This window comes from Diabrotica virgifera, chromosome 3 (assembly GCF_917563875.1).
Source record: "Diabrotica virgifera virgifera chromosome 3, PGI_DIABVI_V3a".
In the NCBI taxonomy this organism is placed as follows: Eukaryota; Metazoa; Arthropoda; class Insecta; order Coleoptera; family Chrysomelidae; genus Diabrotica; species Diabrotica virgifera.
In genome coordinates, this window is record NC_065445.1 from 208575757 (window position 1) to 208596611 (window position 20855).

General features: G+C 32.4%; 1 protein-coding gene across 3 annotated transcripts in view; it reads right to left on the bottom strand.

Annotated features, from left to right (window-relative positions):
• LOC126881522 (uncharacterized) overlaps positions 1-20855 on the bottom strand; it is a 247238-nt gene that overhangs the window by 182394 nt on the left and 43989 nt on the right. The window contains exon 1 of one of the 3 annotated variants that reach the window (XM_050645832.1): positions 5293-5538. The exons of the other annotated variants lie outside the window; for them this stretch is intronic. The gene's annotated coding sequence lies outside the window, so the exon portion shown is untranslated. Of the gene's footprint in view, positions 1-5292; positions 5539-20855 lie in introns of those variants that run through there. 3 annotated transcript variants of the gene reach the window in all.

Consider the following 20855-nt stretch of genomic DNA (forward strand, 5'->3'; position numbering starts at 1 on the left):
TCGGTGATTTCGCATTGAATTATTCGATTTGGAATTAGACGAATAAGAACGTATTTTTCATGAGCTACAACTGTGCTTCTACTCAATTTGTAGACTTTACTGGTACACCATGTTTTTTTCGTTTTTTTATAGGCTACACTTTTGCTAAAAATATTTTTTTCGATAAAATATTTACTTTTTGAGTTATTTGGGAAAAACGGTCTGAAAACGTAGTTTTTTTGTCGAAAAATCAACATTTTAAATCGCGAATAACTCGAAAAGTATTGACTTACTTAAAAAACTTTATGGAACAAAAAGTGCTAAAATAAGTCAATTTATTCATTTCCGGCCTTATTTTAAACAAGCGTTTTTCACCCCCCGAGAAGGGGTAAATGTCACCCCTTAAGTAAAAGCAACCAACGGCACAAATTCAACTTTGAATTGGAGGGTAAGTAGAACCTAAATCAAAATTTTCATGCAATTCGGAGTTGCCCCTGGAAATTACACTAGAAAACGGTCATTTATTGGGCTAAAAATGTTTTCAAAGTGCTCGCCATTGCGTTCCAAGCAGTACTCATAACGCTTAACAAGATTGCTTAGCATCTTATTAAAAATAGGCTGCTGCATTCTTCTGAAAAAGTTCAAAATTTTTTCACGGAGTTCATCAACAGTTGCCGGTGGGTTTTCTGTAAAAACGGCTTGTTTCAGCATAGCCCATACGTAAGCATCAAGAGTTGTTAGATTTGTATCAAATTTGATAAAAATTTAGCATCAAACTAGGTCCATTTGATCGTCCATTCCCGTATGAGCGGAAATAATACTCAATAATAAATATTTTTTCTTCCGTTGTAAGCACCATTTCGAATATTTTTGACAGTTTGTTAGAATAAACAATGTTTAAAAATACCATGACAACTATTGTCACTTGTTTCATGTGACGCAATTATATTATTTCACAGGCTTCCAGATTTCAGTGTCCTTTGTTTTGACGCATACCGTATTAAAAATGGTGGAGGTTCTTACAAAATCCTTCAGAAACTGGATTAAAAAAACTTGAGTAACTTGGTAACTTGGTAACTAAAAAATAGGAAAATAATGTTGATGGCAGGTAGATAGAACAACTGGATGAACTTATTGTCATACTTATAGCGAAAGAATACACTGCAGTAGTGGTTTTAACCTTAGACCATAAAAACTGATAGACACGCCGTAATGCTATTCTCTCGTCTCGAAGAGTGAAGCCAACATAAAACGATTCACACAGCTGTGCGTGACGTCAGTTTACGGCAGAAAACGTTAGAGATTAGAAGTGTTTATAGGCGTTGTAAACTTTTTAAAGTGTTCCAATTTAAAAATTTTCCAATACACTAATTTTTTAATTATGGTGTTATCTTGCAGAGCATTTAATTGTACGCAGCGACAAAAAAAGGGGGAAAACACCTAAAATCCACTTTACAGCAGCATAATAAACAAGCGGTTTTTCAAAAAATTTAAAAATTTATAAAGTATCTTAATTCACTCAAATATTCCAACAATGGTGAACCACTGCATATAAGCCAAAGAAAAACGGGTTTTATTGGTATGATCATTAATTTAAAGCCACTAATGCGAATTTGGAAAAATTACTTGAAGGATAATTAATATGTATGGAGGTCTGAAGTATCTTTCAGCCTATAAACTTTCTCAGGATCACTTAGAAGTTTTCTTTAGTTCTATTATAGGAGTCATGGAGATTACAACAACAACCCAACGGCAAAACAATTTAAAGATGCATATAAAAGACTCTTAATGCACACAAGTGTTACAGGATCTACCCAGGCTAATTGTATAGAACAGGCACCTTCCACAATTTTAGCAATAAGCACAACAAATACTGTGAAAATGAAAACTGTTGATCATCAACTCATTGACAACCTTATAACTGATGAAAATAATAGGGAAATAATAACTAGTAACCATGCTTATACTGTAAATAATTTAAGTTTTTTAAAAACACTCAGCTTATGTTTGTGATGCTGTTGACTACATCGCTGGGTTTGTAGTTAAGAAAGTTAAGAAAACATTAAATTGTGACATATTTATGTTTGTGTGCAATTGAATGTTATAATTTACAATGTCCATTCATAAGACACAAAAATTATAGCATATCAAAAATTGTTTTATAATTCAACCTTCTAAAGACGTAATTCATATTTGCAAAATTGCTGAAAGCGAAATTAGAATTATGTAGGCAGAATTCAAAAAAATTGAACGATTCTAAATTAATGACAAAATTGATCTTAAACGTGCATAGTTCTGCGTTTAACGAATACAAAGAACATAATATGTTTGATCATGTTCTAACATATTTTTTCACCTAACGTGAAACTTACACCCAAAAGAAAATTACTCTCCTTTAAATTTATTTTTGATTATCAAACAAGAAAAGATATACCAAAGATATACTTTCAAATAAAACATTTATTTTTACAAAATTATTTTAAGTCAAAAATATTTATGAATTACTTTGCTTAATGATTCTTCTTCCATATTTTTTACAAAATATTGAAGTTATACTAAAATTAATCTAAAATTGGGTAATTTTATTAGTGCTTTGCTAAGAATCCAAACGAGTTCTTGCCGTATTGTGACGTCACTTTCGCGGGAGGTCTTTGCTTCAACGGTTCAGTACAAGGCGTGTCTATCAGTTTTTATGGTCTAAGGTTTTAACTATAGAAACGTAAACACTGATATGCGGTACGTGATACCGCAAGAAAACTTTACGTCAATGTAGCTCAAATACTAAATCATACTAAAACTGCAGCAGTTGTAATCAGGTACAATTACACCCCACTTGAGGGTACATATATACTGCTCTTCAGATAAAATTATCCACCATAAATAACTTTTGAACCACTGATTTTTAGAAAAAACGAAAAAACACGTCAATATTTAAGCTTGCGGGAAAGGCACCCTCTCACCCCCCGGAATCATCCCTTATTTTTTTTAATTACTACCCCTTACCCCTTTTATATTTGGATGCTCCTCTTTGTACTGATTTCAAAAATGTATAACACTTGATGTTTAAAGTGATTAGTTTATGAGAAAAATAAATACAAAAGCAACAAAATTGGATAGAAAATAGTTATTTTCCTAACCAGTGCGGAAAGTGATACTTTCACGCACGAGACTGCCGTTGACCCAAACGACGCCATAGCGGAGTTCGGGCAAGCAGTCGAGTGCGGGGAAGCCACTTTCCCTATGAGTTCGGAACAATTGGAACAGTTGGGAAAAAGCCACAAAAAATAGAGCCACAAAAGCCACAAAAAATCAATTTTTATTTAGAAGTGAAAATACACAAATTAATTCTTTGACAACGTTGTCAAAACCAAACTTTCAACATAATGGTACCACGACGACGATATTGGTTTCCATGACGACGATTCAAAACCATTGTAATTGTCCAGTGATCTGACTTTTAAATATTATGTCAAAATAATTTCATTTCATCGAATTATCAGTAGTAATTGCACAAGAGCTCCAAAATTATTGAATTTTTCCCAAGTGACACTTTGACAGTTTTAATTTCACGAGCCGAAGGCGAGTGAAATTATGTCAAAGTGTCACGAGGACAAACACTCTATATTAATTGTAAAGATCGAGTGCAATTTGTTGCGATTATTTCATAAATAAAACTGTTCAAAACCAATATTTTATTGTAATTTATTTATGTAAGTACAAATTAGTACAATTAAACACACCACACAGTTGTTATAAATATTTGACGGTTGAAAGTCATCACTTTTATCATTTTTAAAACATTAATTGTCATTAATGTCACTGAATGTATTTTTTCATAGCAATGAAGGGCATCTGACGTAATATACTTAACGACGGGAAATTATCAAAAATTATCGGTTTAATTTTTATTTCTGTAGCTTTCTACTGGTCAGAATATCCTATGAATGAAATAATCGCGCTAATTTCCTTAAAACATGAACACAATAAGATAAATTTGAAATAAATTAGTAAATAATATCTAAATATTAGTTTATTGCATATATTATAATATATTATAATGTCATATTACAAGGTATTTTACTTTCCCGCACGCTGTGCGGGAAAATTTACTTTCACGCACGCCGTGCGGGAATGTGCAACTTTTGGAAACGAAATGCGTGCGTGAAATTGGCTCTTTTAGCACGGCCGTAGAAAAAATTATTTTTTTAAAAATTTTATTACATACAAACATTTAGAATAAACATTTCACTACCAAAAATTTTAACAATAATTATTCAAAATGAGTTTTGAAATCTTGAATACTTATTGTTAAAATTTTTGGTAATGAAATAAATGTTCACTCTAAATGTTAGAAAATTTAGAGTACAAAGAGAAAAATCCAAATATGAAATAAAAAACGGGGTAGTAATTAAAAAAAAAATAAGGTAACGTGTTTTTGCGTTTTTTCTAAAAATTAGTGGTTCAAAAGTTATTTAAGGTGGATAGTTTTGTCTCAAGAGCACTGTATATGGTGTTCTAGGAATCTTTTATAAAACACGTTTTAAAACAAAATATATATAATATATAAACAATATAAAGTGGTTAAGGGTTAAGAAATGGAGGCAATAAGAGCAGACCGGAGAAAGTGGAAGAAATAAATAAGCAACAAACATTAAAATAAACAACTCAACGGTGAAAGGGTTTAAAAAAGTGATTGTTTTAGAAAATATTAAAATACATCAAAAGTATTCCTACTAGCATAAAACACTCTATCACCTCATCTTATTTTTGCTACTTAAATGAAATTATTTTCTAAAACTATCTAAAATGTATCCTTGAGATCTACTGAATATAATGCAGACAGTATGATATTAAATTCAACCAGCAATTTAGGTAATATTCAAAATTATAAAGCAAATCATGAATAATCCACGGTTACTAAAATATAATTGAGCCTCTGGATTAACAAGTTCTATACAAAAACACAGACATTATTGGAATATACATATCTATAATAATACCTATCAAAATATTTTAGAAAACCGTATCTTAATCTTATTTTATTACAAAGTCATTTGTATTTAAGTAGTATCGTTAAATTTCGAGACATGAACGTACTAATAGCAGGTATAATAAAAGTGTCATATTATCTTAGAAACATATTTTGTAATCTGTATTTTATTTGTGTTTTCATTGTCCCTTCTCTAATAATATTTCTTTAAAAGTTGGTGTCTGTATAATACTACAAATTATTTTCGAATCCAATTTTTTTCTTAGTGTAGTTACAAATATTTCAAACTAATTAACAACAAATAAAAAAAGCCAATTACTCACCATGTAAACAATGGCCAAATCACCATCGTCATATCAATTTTTCTCGCATTTAAGATTATTAACGATAAACATAATAAAACACCAATTCTTAGTCACCACTGAGGTCGTTGAGATCATCTTACGGAAAAAAAGAAGGTCGTACGGCACAGACCAACCTTCAATATTGTTAATACAAACTTCGGAAGTAACCAGGATACACTGGAGTTTTGGGAGTAACAATTATTATCGCTGGAGGATGGGGACGCAGTGTGAAGCAAAGGAGGGATGATTTGGCGCAGGGAAGGACTGGCCGAATTTCGCGATGTGCAGTTGCGCCAAAGAGATAGTGTACGATGGTGCGTTTTTAGTTTTATTTTGCTTAATATTTTTTCACTTGCAGTCATGATTGCAAAGATATCTTTTAGAAATATGTACATAATTATGATGTTTGTCTGGCATATTAATTACTTATACAGGGTGTCCCGAAAAGAGTGGTCATAAATTATACCACAGATTCTAGGATCCAAAATAGGTTGATTGAACCTCACTTACCTATATACAATAGTGCACACAAAAAAAGTTACATCCCCTTGAAGTTACAAAATGAAAATCGATTTTTTTTCATATATCGAAAACTCTTAGAGATTTTTGATTGAAAATGGACATGTGTCATTCTTATGGCAGCAACATCTTAAAAAAAATTAAGTGAAATGTGTGCACTCCATAAAAATTTTATGGGGGTTTTGTTCTTTTAAACCCCCCCAAACTTTTGTGTACGTTCCAATTAAGTTATTATTGTGGCACCATTAGTTAAACACAATATTTTTAAAACTTTTTTGCCTCTCAGTACTTTTTCGATAAGCCAGTGTTTATCGACATATTTTGAATATTTGTCGAATCCACCAAATATTTGTATATGGTTAAGTACGATTAAAGAGACCTTAATGAAAGAGACCTGAACATTTATTTATAATTTACATTTTTAGGTATATTTTGAAAAAGTAGCCACATCTCGATAAAAAGCGACTTGTCAAAAAAAGACTGAGGCAAAAAAGTTTTAAAAACACTGTGTTTAACTAATGGTATCACAATAATGGTTTAATTGGAACGTACACAAACATTTGTGGGGTTTAAAGGAACAAAATCCCTATAAAATTTTAATGTAAATATATTAAAAAAGAAGTCGCATCTCGATAAAAATTGGCTTATCGAAAAAATAATAAGAGGCAAAAATGTTTTAAAAACGTTGTGTTTAACGAATGGTACGACAATAATGAATTACTTGGAACGTACACAAAAGTTTGGGGGGGGGGGGGGTTTAAGGGAACAAAACCCCCATAAAATTTTTATGGGGTAGACAAACTTCACTATAATTCTGTTTTAAGATGTTCCTGCCATAGGAATGATACATGTCCATTTTCAATAAAAAATATCTAATAGTTTTCGAGATATTGAAAAAAATCGATTTTCATTTTGTAACTTCGAAGGGCTGTAACTTTTTTTTATGAGTACATTTGTACTAAGGTAAGTGAGGTTCAATCGAACTATTTTTGACCCCAGAATGTGTGGTATAATTTATGACCAATCTTTTCGGGACACCCTGTATATTGAATTCGCTCAACCAAGATTCATTTTGATACATTCGGAATAGGAAACATACAACATAAAAATGCCTACCTCACACTATTAACTGCTCAAATCAACTTAGTCTTTTAGGACTTAGGACAGAAAAGACATACTATTGAAGCATTCTTACTTTTATAACAAGAAAAAAAACCAGGCCCCACCTGGTTGACGGTTGATCCAGGCGCGGATCTAAGGGGAGGGGGGTCAATGGAGTCAATTGTCCCCTCCTTGAGACCTCGCCTGGTGTCTACTGACACTGTATTTAAGAAAGAGATTACGATTGAACATAAATAGTGAATTTTGTGTCCTGTTGATAACTGAATAATTGAAACATAAATATGGCAGAATTCCTTAGAATCGAAAATTATTAAAAGTCTTTGGAACATAATAAATGGAAAAGTCCCGCAATCAATCTGTTTATTGCCATTTATTCAATGCCACAGACCAGATAAAAATAGTAATTGCCGGTGCTATCTTATGGTAATTTGATCATTTAAGGTACTAGTACACTTTACAAGACCAAAAATAAACATTTTTTCAAGATTTTTTTTCTCAGAACCTTTATTAAAAATGAACATACAACTTTTTACATATTAATATCTAACTCTTAAACAATACAAAAAATATATATTTTTTCATTTATGCACGTACACTAATATTGTAGAGGGCACCAAATTCGAGGCCTCGAAAAAAGTAGTTCCGATGGCGGACAGTTAATCTCAGGATTGGGACCTCTTAAACACAAAAATCGTACGGCATTTAAAAAAGGAAGATTTTTTACGTGACAATTTACCACCGTTAGTGAAAAATTCCGCAAAAAAAAAGATTTTACGGAAATTTGAAAAAAATTTGTGAAAAAATCACACGTTTTTCTTCAGTTTTTCTGGTTAAAAAATATTAATTTTTTATTTTTTGGTCAAATTGTGGTAAATTGTCACGTAAGAAACCTTCCTTTTTCAAATGCAGTACCATTTTTTTGTTTCATATATTCCAATCCTGAGATTAACTGTCCGCCATCATTTTTCGAGGCCTCGACTTTTGCGCCCTCTACAATATTAGTGTACGTGCATAAATGAAAAAAATATATTTTTTTGTTCTCTCTAAGAGTTAGATATTAATATGTAAAAAGGTTTATGTTCATTTTTAATAAAGGTTCTGAGAAAAAAATTCTTGAAAAAAATTATTATTTTTGATCTTCTAAAGTGTACTAGTACCTTAATAAAACCCCCCGAATAATGAGCCGCTTTTAGAAGGATGTTCAAAGTATTATGTAACTGAGACCTAAAATTGGCATTAAGGATCCGACTACTTCGATGCTACGTGTTCTCGGTCTTACTGTATAGTGTCGAGTCTTGGACTGTGAATAAAATCGATCTAAATCGCCTTGAGGCTCTCTAAGTGGTACAATAGAAGAATTTTAAGAGTTTATTGGATGGAGAAGATTCGAAACTCCACAATACTAGAATGTTTCAGCAAGCCTACTGCGATTATAAAAAGCATCAAGAAGAGATAGCCGGATTATTTCTGACATTTAATTAGAGGTCCAAATATAGGTTACCACAAAATATTATTCAAGTGAAAATAGCAGGCAAACTCAGTCCAGGACGAAGAACTTCATGGTTGATTTAGGGTGGCAATAAATATATTTAAGATACCTATGATGGTAACCAACGTTCTGAAAGGGCATGGTATATGAAGAATAAGAAAATAACAGCCCATCCGAAAAAGAATCCTGCGTATACCTTGTATGTTTGCTGGATCCGCCGTTGGGTTGATCTAGATTTTCCGATGCGCGCTCTTATCCATTGGTTAGTTGTCCATTCTTCATTTATTATGGTGTCGAAGTAGTTGCATGGTGTCGAAGTCGTTGCAGTGCGTTACTCTGTCTACAAGGGTTTGGTTGAGGTAGAGTTGACCATCTGTTATCTTTTTCTTGCTAATGATTAGATATATGTCTTGCCTTGTTTACGTTTATATTGAATCCATATTGTTGACTGTAATACGTGATTTTGTCCATAAAACCTTGTATGGTGTCATCTACATGTCTGATGTTGTTTAGCCGGTACCCGTTTAGTAGAATATCTTTTTCAGTCTCGTGCAAAGCTTCGATAAATATTCTTTCACAGTAAATTTTGAAGATTATAAGAGACCAAATACAGCATTTCCTCATTCCACGAAAAATATTCACATATTAGTTTTGTTCATGCACCTTCAACTCTCATATTTGCGGTCTGATTACAGTAAATGTTTCTGAATATTTTCAGATCTTGGTTGTTAATTACTGCTTCTTTTTCTTCTTCTGGCACCCATTACTCTTCACCGAGGTCGTTGAATTCACCTTACGAAAAAACAGAAGGTCGTACGGCACAGTGTAACCTTCAATATTGTTAATACAAACTTCGGAAGTAACCGGGATACACTGAAGTTTTGGGAGTAACAATAATTATTATCGCTGGTGGATGGGAACGCAGTGTGAAGCAAAGGATGGATGATTTGGTGCAGGGAAGGACTGGCCGAATTTCGCGATGTGCATTTGCGCCAAAGAGATAGTCGAGCGTCTTTAGTTTTGTTTTGCTTAATATTTTTTCACCTGCAGTGTATGATTGGAAATATATATTTGAAGGTTATGATTTTTGTTTGGTATATTAACAGTGCTGTAAACGTAGATTAGAGCATTTTTTATTGACAAAAAAGATACGATCATGTTTATTATCGCTTTTAATCACTCTAATATTAATGTTTTTATTCTTTTACAGGATGTCATATTTTTATTTTTATTTTATTTATTTATTAACGTGCATTTTAAATGTTTGTTGGGTTCAAATTAGTGGATTTACATAAAAGCTGCCTAGTTGTTCATTTTGATAATTTTTCTGTTCTACAGTTACATATTTTTCTTCGTATGAATTTACTTCAGTTATATTTTCTTCTTGTTCTATCACTATGGCAACCTTTTGCTTATCTGCAGCAGCACAAAAGCTGCACATATATTGTGTTGATCCAGATTCTGAGTTTCTTTAACCAGGATATTCTTCTTTCTGGAACTCGCTTTTCAAATATTTTGAAATATTGTAAATTTCGAGATTTGATAGTGGTCAGTACCTCTCGGTTCTTCTTCATTCTTCTGAGGACGTCGTGATTCGTACTTGGTCAGTCTACGGGGTTTCTTTTGTTTTTTTGAAGGTGGGAATCTTCTCAAGATCGTCTGGGAAGGTGTCCCAGGTGTGTCGGATTCGGCCCGTCCAATCTGTATCACGAGCCGCCTACCGACTAAACACACCCTTCTTTCTCCAGCCGATGGGTCTGGCACCGCTCTCAGCAAGCATATCTGACCAGTCGAGTTTACTCTTAGCTGCCCTCCGGCACTTCTAGCACAATGTGCGGGAAAATTTACTTTCACGCACGCCGTGCGGGAAAGTGCAACTTTCAGAAACGAAATACGTGAGGGAAAGTGTCTATTAGCACGGCCGTGAAAAATTTTTTTGCAAAGCCTGTTCAAAAATAATTGTTTTTGAGAAAAAGTTTCAAGCGGATCAGCATTTAAAAACAGCGCTGCATATCGGGAAGGTTGCAAAAATGAAATGTGCGCCTGTTCAACAGAATGTTAAAAATGCATTTCAAAATGTGGGTGCAAAATCTAAGTCGGATAAGGAACTTTTTCAAGAAGACTTGTGTAAAACTATGATGCCAGCTAACATACCACTAAGAAAACTTCAGCATCCCCAATTTAGAAGTTTTTTACAAAGGCATTGCAACCATACCATTCTTGATGAGTTCATTCATGAGAGAAAGAAAAATGTTCATTCGGTCTACGAGACAGTTCTTCAGGAAATAAAATCTTCAATTGATGATTGCATAAAAACGACATCATTGTGGATGAAAGTACCGATGCTTGTGGCAGATATATCGCACATCTGATGATTGGAGCACTTCAATAAAATAATTCTACAAATGCATACTTAATAGCTTCGAAGCAGTTGGACAAAACTAATAATATGACGGTATCCAGATTCATACAGCAGTCTCTATAAGCTTCTTTCTTTCAAACCCAGTGCTAGGGCTTACAATACCGGGATCCCGAATACCGGACTCCCGGACGATTTTTGTCCGGTATTCGATAACGGTATTTATAACAAAAATACCGGTATTTCGGTATTAGCTTAATTTATAAAAAGTGAATTGATGCACAATAAACTTTTTCTAAAATATTTTTTGCTATTACAAGAAATTATTTTTGAAGATAAACAACTAATATCATTGTAAAAAATATTTATTAAACACGTTTATTACACATACAAGCCGTTAATTTAAGGCGAAGAGTTATATCAGTTTCTACAACCAAATTATTAAATCTCGTCTATACAAATATGTACATAAAATGAGTTATATAGAAATTCTTAAATTTTTAAAAAGCCGTAAGATTTATCAATCAGAATTGTTTTAACCCTTTTATATTTTTTTTCATTTTTTTGTGTATTGTGGTGTATAAATTAGCCTCACTTATTTTCTGAATTATTCATAATAATTGAAAATATTACTTACATACTTATCCCTCTTCACTCCATGCGGAGCATAGGGCGTCAACTCTCTGCCTCCATTCTGTCTTATCCTTTGCACTGATCTTTATTTCTGCCCAGGTTTTCCCAATAGCATTATTTCTTTTTCGACACTTCTTTTCCACGTTTCTACGATTAGTTCTTTTCCATAGGTTCCTGGTTAGTTCTTGTCCATAGATCTTGGTTTGATATACGGTTTGGCCAGTAAATGTTAAGAATCTTCCTTAGGCATTTATTTATGAATACCTGTATCTATCCGATACATTTTCTTGACACTTTCCAAGTTTCTGCTCCATACAGTCTTCACGTTGCTGTTGAATAGCCTTATCTTGGTTTTAATTGTCATCTGACGTGAAGACCACATTTTCCTTAGCATATTGAATGTGTTTTGAGCTATTCCTATTCTCCGTTTTACGTCCCCCTCCGTCCCTCCTTTGTTTTAAAGTTAAATTAATTTACAAATAGCAAATTTCATAAGTAAAAGTGCTATCCTATTATATGCAAAATTTATCCTAGAATCAAATATATAGTTTATCTATTTCCACATTTTTTGTATCTATGTATCCCTACTCTCTATCTAATACTTATTATAAACAACATCTACTCATTTGAAAACAAAATTTAATAGGTTTCATATTATATTATTTAATGACAAGTCCATATAACAACTGAGGAGAGTATAAATATAACGTGTATATTTTTTATTCATAATACCGGTTTTAATACCGGGATGCCGGTATTTGAAATTTTAAATACCAAATACCGGTATTGAGATTTTGGCTCGGTATTGTAAGCCCTACCCAGTGCCAGAAAAAAAGTTGTCGGTGCTTCTATCTGATGCCGCACCCTATATGGTAAAAGTAGGACAGAACCTTAATAGTTATTTATGTACCAAGTCAGTAAAGTGACTCTTTATCGAACGAGTCTGATATTATGAGAAGAGCGAGCGTAGCGAGCGAGGCGAATAACAGACGACTTCGATAAAGAGTCTTTACTGACGTGGTGCATACAAAATGTTATCGCCAACAATTTGATATTAGTTTTAACACTTACTTGCAATTTACACTTTAAGAATTTTTCAAATTTTAGACGTAATAAAGATTTCATGACAGTAATGACTTTTGCATGATGGCCGCTTTCGATTTTTAATCGATAGTTATCAATATTGAATAATTACTAAATCGGTAAAGTTTTGATTTATTTTATATGAATATAATTACAAAATACTACAGAATTTCACTTTTTGACATAAATTTAATCAACAATGTCGTAAATTTTGTACAATGTTTTTAATAATTAAAGTAAATAAATTTTAAGTTAAATCAAAAAAATTATCGATTACTGCCATCGACCATTTACATTCAAGCTCGATTAATCGCGGCAGGTAAAGTAAAATTCTCCTTTCAGTACAATAAAGTGTTACTTTACCGCCGCAAATGAGGGCACATGAGTACAATAATGAATTACTTTAGTGACGGTTGGCGATAAAGTATTTTACCCCAATTTGGTGCATGTTACATGTCTTCTGCACGGGATAAACCGAGTAGCAGAAACTATCAGAACAGAATTTCCATTAGTAAATAAGATAATTTCAAATGTTAAAAAAGTATTCATCAAAGCCCCTCTAAGAGTGCAGATGTATAGGGAGAGAATGCCTGGAGTTAGTTTACCACCAGAACCTGTAATTACCAGATGGAGAACGTGGATTAACACGGCTATATTCTACGCTGAACATTTTGATGCCGTTAAAGACTTAATTTTGGGTATGAAGGACGCTCAGAGTGTAGTTCAAAGTAAGGACTTGTTACAAAGTACACGTGTATCTAGAGATTTACTTTTTAATAAAGTTAATTTTGGCTTTATACCAGATATGATCACATTGTTAGAGTGTGAACAATTAAGTTTAAGAGAGTTCATTAGTATTTACCACTGAAACTTTTATTTCTAAAGGTCGCGTCATATTATAATGCACGTCGCGTTTTCGGCACGTAGCGTTAAGTTTCCGAAAAATATAATTTAATGGTTTTTAAATTGAACAATTCATACTGTGCGTAACGTAGCGTATAAGACACCTTACGTTTGCGTTCGGTTCATTCGAAAACAATATTTTTCGGACGCCGACCGCTACGGGTCGTTTTCTCCTCGTTGTTTATTTAGGTATTTCTTTGATTTTGATACAGAGTATTTAGACCGGTCAGTATCGTCGCCCCCGCTAGCGAAATTATTCCCATTCGATTTTTTTGCACAAACTTACTCAAAAAGAGGTTCTTATAACATATCCACAGGGTGCCAGGCGGTGCCGTGGTCGAAAAATTGTTTAAACAATCTTTTTTAAACAAATTCACAAAAATATTTTTTCATTCCAGCAATATTTTTTTTAGATAATTTGGGTCATTCTGAATAAAAAAGGTTTCTTGTCATTTTTCTCAAAAATTGCGAAAATGGCTATTTTCAAGGCTTAATAACTCGATTAAAAATTATTATTATGAATTTCAATAAGTGACCAAATCAAGTTTCAAACAACTTCTTCAAGGTCCTGAAGAGATATTTGTCATTATTTTATTACAAAGCTGTTATTTTTAATTATTAACAATTACCGCTATAGTCCCACTGTATCGTCGCCCCCGTTAGCGAAACTATTTCGATTAGATTTTTTTGCACAAACTTACTCAAAAAGAGGTCCTTATAACACATCAACAGGGTTCCGGGCGGTGCCGTGGTCTAAAAATTGTTTAAACAATTTTTGTTAAACAAATTCACAAAAATAATTTTTATTAATAATTTAATTAAACCCAAATTAATAATAGAGTTATTCTGGGCAAAAAAGGTCTTTTGTGATTTTTCTCTAAAATTGATTGTTGTCGAGTTTTATGGCCATTTCCGTATTTTTCAAATTTTAAATCGCGTATAACTCGACAACAATCAATTTTATAGAAAAATCACAAGATACCTTTTTTGCTAAGAATAACCCAAATTATCTAAAAAAAATCGTTCGTAATGAAAAAATTATTTTTGTGAATTTCTTTAACAAAAATTTTTAAAACAATTTTTTGACAACGGCACCGCCCTGCACCCTGTGGATGTGTTATAAGGACCTCTTTTTGAGTAAGTTTGTGCAAAAAAATCTAATCGAAATAGTTTCGCTAACGGGGGCGACGATACAGTTGGACTATAGCGCTAATTGTTAATAATTAAAAATAACAGCTTTGTAATAAAATAATGACAAAAATCTCTTTGGGACCTTGAAGAAGGGGTTTGAAACTTGATTTGGTCACTTATTGAAATTCATAATAATAATTTTTAATCGAGTTATTAAGCCTTGAAAATGTCAATTTTCGCATTTTTCAAATTTTTAATCGCATGTAACTCGACAACAATTAATTTTAGAGAAAAATGACAAGAGACCTTTTTTGCCCAGAATGACCCAGTTTATCTAAAAAAATATTGCTGGAAATGAAAAAAATATTTTTGTGAATTTGTTTAAAAAAATGTTTAAACAATTTTTCGACCACGGTACCGCCCGGCACCCTGTGGATATGTTATAAGGACCTCTTTTTGAGTAAGTTTGTTTAAAAATATCGAATCGGAATAATTTCGCTAGCGGGGGCGACGATACTGCCCGGTCTAATTTAAAAAATAGTTTTCGAGGCAATTTTGTCATGTATGCATGTGTTTTCATTGTTTTGTGACAATAAACATATCTGCACCGCACCAAACTGAAACCAACGGAAACGTTCTATGTATGAAAATGTGAACAGGCAGTCCGATTGCCGGTCTGCAAACGCTACGTGCCGAAAACGCGACGTGCAATATAATATGACGCGACCTTAAGTATGGCAACGTTCCGGGTAAAGTTAGAGTTCGTGTTGGGGAAGCTTATTCACTGGACAAACCAGTCAAGAGCGGAGTTCCACAAGGATCAGTACTTGGACCACTACTATTTTGTATCTACACTAGTGATCTTCCTCTCGTTATATCCAGTAAGGTTTCAATTTACGCAGATGATACTAAATTATATGTGAATCCGATTATTAACCAACTTGTTCTTCAAACCGACCTTGACGCAATATTCAAATGGTCCTCAGAGTGGTTACTTCTACTGAATATTGAAAAATGCGTCATACTACATATTGACAAAAATAACCTATTACTACCGTACTTTATTAATGGGCATCCCATAGAGTCAGTAACCTCCCACAAAAATCTTGGATTGATAGTTAACAGGAACTTAAATTGGTCTGACCATATAGTGTCGGTGTGTAAACGTGCAAACTCCAAACCGTTTCTAATCCGCAAATGTTTTACACGAATATCTCTAACCTCAATGAGTAAACTTTACTGTATAATTATACGTCAGACCTATTCTTGAGTTTGCCGGGCCAGTGTGGAGTCCAGATCTTAATCGTGATAAAGCCTTACTTGAAAATGTTCAACGTAAAGCCACAAGGCTGGCATTTGGCCGTGTAAGACCTAATTATGAAGATAGACTATCCTTGGCTCATCTAACAACATTTGAGCATCGACGTGTTCGAGGTGACCTAATCATATCCTTCCGTATTTTAAAATATAATTTTGGAAACCTTAACACAATATTTACGTTAAATCAAGACGAACGATTAAGAGGCCATCGTTATAAATTAAAGAGGGATCAGACGACAACAAGATCCAGAATGAACTTTTTACCAAACAGAATATTTAATATCTGGAATAACTTAGATGAAGACACCATATCGGCAACTAGTGTTAACATTTTTAAAAATATATTTGATAGTTCTTTATTTTCTTTGCAAGACTGAATTATTTTAGGACGGCATTATTTATTGTTTCAGAATTTTGTTTGAAATTGTATTCTTTATAATTTTTATTAGTTTTATAACGATATTTTTCTTTGTTTTGGACATTATGAGAACTTTACAGGACTGAATTGTTTTAGGGCGGCATTGTTTCATTGTTTCAGTATTTTTATTTGATGTTTGCTAATTTTTAACTTTATTCTTGATTCGTATTAGTTGTAAAATGATATTTCTCTTTGTTTTTGTGCATAATAGGAGCTCGCTTTTCTGCCCTTATTTGATTTATAATAATAATAAATAAGGCGCAAAGCGGAAGAGACTTTAAAGAATGAAGGGTATAAATTTTAAAAATAGTTAAAAATATCTACGAAAATAAGTCTTTTGACGAACATGTACAATGGCCTTATAGTAGGTGTACTGCCAAAACTTCACTTTACACACCTCCTATTAGTCGTTTGAAGATAGACGGGTTTCACGCAGAACTGTCACGCAAAATCCTTTTTTTAACATTAAATTTATATTGGATAAAACTAATTTTGAGTCAGACTAATTCTGGATTCGTATAGGGTTCAACAAACAGATTCAGAAAATATAAACAATTCAATATCGGCCACGGATGGCGAAAGCGAGTTTTGATTCTATACCCTTCTTGTTGTAAATGCCTTTTATAGTACATATTTCCAAACAAGAAATTGTATAATATTTTAATAGAGCAGGGCGGATCTGTTTTGAGGGATGTAAGAGGTGTGCCATTCGGATTTTTGCAGATAAAGTTAGGTGACAACTTCAATAATTATAATTGACTTATGCTCCTTCTCAAATATGACCGGAACATTACAAAAAAAATTAAAATATTTAAAAATTTCGAAAAACATCGATTTTTTCTACTTTCTTTGCTTATAACTTTAAAACGATTCGTTTTGGAACAAAGTCGTACAAAAATAAAATAAATATAATTGAATTGTGTATGATATACGACTGCTTAAAAATGTTTTAAAGTATTACCCTTTCTGAAATATAGAAATTAACTTTTCTACTTTCTTTGCTTATAACTACTTTATAACGATTTATTTTGGAACAAAGTCGTACAGAAATAAAATAAAGATAATTAAATTTTGTATGACATAAGACTGGTTAAAAATGTCTTAAATTAATACCATTTCTGCAAAATAGCAATAAATACAAAATAAGGGGGCAAAATAAGCTTGTCTTTGTTCAATGTTTTTCAACCACTTTGGTTGCACTTAAAACCTTTGTAATTCGCTTAAAAAATTCTTATAACATACTTAAACCGTCCACCACATTTCATTAAAATCTACCTAACATATTTTGCATAATAATTTTTCAATCTAAATTTTTTTAAAAAGGTTTAAATTTTTTTAAAACTTTCTGAACAAAAAGTAGACCATTTAAAAGGTTGATAATTTTTTTAACATATAAACAGGCTCTCTCTCTATCTAATACACCACACAGATATAAAATCGGGTTATTTAAGCAGCCTCACCAATGTTTTAAAGTTATAAACAATTTTTTGGCTTATAAACAAATTAGTTTTGTCACCAGGGGGTGCAACGGCCTGCTTTATTTAGATGGACTTACCCAAGCCTTATATGTCAATAAGATTGTTATAAACAAAAAACTTGAGGAATTACATAACAGCGATTTTTCGTAAAACAAAACATTTTTTGTATTTCTTGATTGATTCTAAGCAAAAAATTTTCTTACAAGTTTTTTCGTAGGATGCATAGTTTTCGAGATAAACGCGGTTGAACTTTCAAAAAATCGAAAAATTGCAATTTTTGAACCCGAATAAATTTTGACTAAAAAATAAAATAGCAATTCTGCTTACAGCATTTAAAAGTTTAAGTTAAATTATACCGGTTTTCAATATTTTCATTAATAAATTTTTTTTTATTGTTAAACAAAGCTATTTGTTTATAAGCCAAAAAAACTGTTTATAATTTTAAGATATTGCTGAGACCGCTAAAATAATCCGATTTTAATTATGTAAAGTGAATTAGATAGGTAGAGCGCCTCTTTATATTTATGTAAAAAAATTAGCCACCTTCTAATTGGTCTGCTTTTTGTTCAAAAAGTTTTAAAAAATTTGAACTTTAAAAAAAAAATAGATTGCACATTTATTATGCAAAATATATTAGGTCGATTTTAATGAAATTTTTTAGACGGCTTAAGTCTAAGAGCGAATTACTAAGGTTGTAAGTTCCACCAAAGTGGTTAAAAAACTTTGAATAACAACAGGCTTACTTTGTCCCCTTATATTGTATTAATTTCTATATTTCAGAAAGGGTAATACTTTAAGACATTTTTAAGCAGTCGTATATCATACAAAATTCAATTATATTTATTTTATTTTTGAACGAATTTGTTCCAAAACGAATCGTTTTAAAGTTATAAGCAAAGAAAGTTTTAAATATTTAAATTTTTTTATTAATGATCCGGTCATGTTTGAGAAGGAGCATAAGTCAATTATTATTATTGAAGTTGTCACCTAACTTTATCTGCAAAAATCCGAATGCCACCTCTCACATCCGCCCTGGTCTATAATACTTTTTGTGCCTTGTATATGTTATAGTCAAAGCCCGAATTTCAGGCACTCCTAGGTTTGACTAGGCAATCCTCAGGTCTGACTGACGGTCTTAGTCAAAGCCCGAAATAAATTACAGTTTCGGCCTTTGACTAGTCAAACCTAGGAGAGACTAAGTTGGTCAGGCAAAGGTCGAAATTTAATTTTATGAAATCGGGGTTTGACTAGTCAAACCCCGATCAGCTATTAAAATGTCGTAATTTGTTAGATTAGGTTTAATAAAACGTCATTTTTAAATTGTAATATTTATTATTTTTATACTGTCGTAATTAAAATAAAAAAATAGAGTTTATTCCCACATATTGATGTTGAGGCATTATGGGATTTAGAGTTACACAGTAGGTTAGACCAGTGGCTTTCAATTCTTTTGAGTGATGTACCTACCACAAAATTCTTATAATTATTTTTGGTACCACCTAACTAAAATACCTATGGCGGTAGTTAATCTAATTAACTATAAATATGATAAATTTTTGCTGTTTTTGCGTTTTGTGTACCACTGCACATAATGATATGTACCACTATTGGTACATGTACCACAGATTGAGAAGCCCTGCGTTAGACCTTTTACACTTACATAATTTTGAAGAGCAATTCTTATTGCAGTAGCATTTTATAAAGCCTTGTCCCCCAAATTTAGATCTTTTGTACTAATTTCTCTTAGAGACAGAACGTCTTCGAAATTAAGAAAATTTTCTTTGCATTCTCTTATTTGTTGAAAAAAGTGTGTTTATTGTTCCGTATTTCGTACCAACTCTACATAAACCGTCAACTGTTTTATCTTGTATGATACCCAAAATATTCAGAGTATCTCCTTTAGCTCTATCAAAGCTGGGAATAGGTATGGTTATGGTTAAAGTTTCTCTGATTGAAATTGGAGGAATTTTTTTTTCACTTAATTGTTTCGTAGCATTGGCCTGGGCATAAAGACCTTCAATCGCCTTTCCCTTTATTTATTTTAATCTTTTCTGTCTTTGCACAACGCATGTCTATACCATCTGATTAAAAATTATGCTCGAATATGCGCCAGAGCTCTCTTTTTGGCAAATACAACAAACCACACCTGAAGAAAAAATCTGAATTGTTTGACAATTTTCTTCCTCCACTAGTGACGACGGTCCAGGGCCTTCGTTAGTAATATGGTGATCCTTACTTTTGATAGTGCTCAGCCTACAGGTGGGTTGACATTACGAGTGTATTACATTTATGCAATGCATAGATACAAATGTACCTACTGCTTGAGTTTGAAAATAGATAATGAAATATCTGACAATAGCACGGGCAAAATACGTAAGCGTAACCCGCCTTAATGCTATGAAACAATTAAGTGAAAAAAATTTCCTGCAATTTCGAATGGAAAAACTGTAACAATACCTATCCTTAGCTTTGATAGAGCCAAAGAAGGTGCTCGAAATATTTTGGGTATCATAAAAGATAAAACAATTGACGGTTCATATAAAGTTGGTACGAAATACGGAACAATAAACACACTTTTTTCAAGAAATCGAATAAGAAAATGCAAAGAGAATTTTCTTAATTGTCTCTAAGAAAAATTAGTACAAAAGATTCTAAATTTGGAGGACAAGACTTTATAAAATGCTACTGCAATAATAAATACTCTTCAAAATTATGTGTAAAATGTCTAATGTATTGTGTAACTCTAATTGCCATAATGCGTCAACATCAACATGTGAGAATAAACACTAATATAAAAAAATTTATTTCGACAATATAAGAATAAAATTAAACATTAAAATTGAAAAATGACGTTTTATTAAACCTAATCTAACAAATTACGACATTTTAATAGCTGATCGGGGTTTGACTAGTCAAACCCCGATTTCATAAAATTAAATTTCGACCTTTGCCTGACCAACTTAGTCTCTCCTAGGTTTGACTAGTCAAAGGCCGAAACTGTAATTTATTTCGGGCTTTGACTAAGACCGTCAGTCAGACCTGAGGATTGCCTAGTCAAACCTAGTGCCTGAGATTCGGGCTTTGACT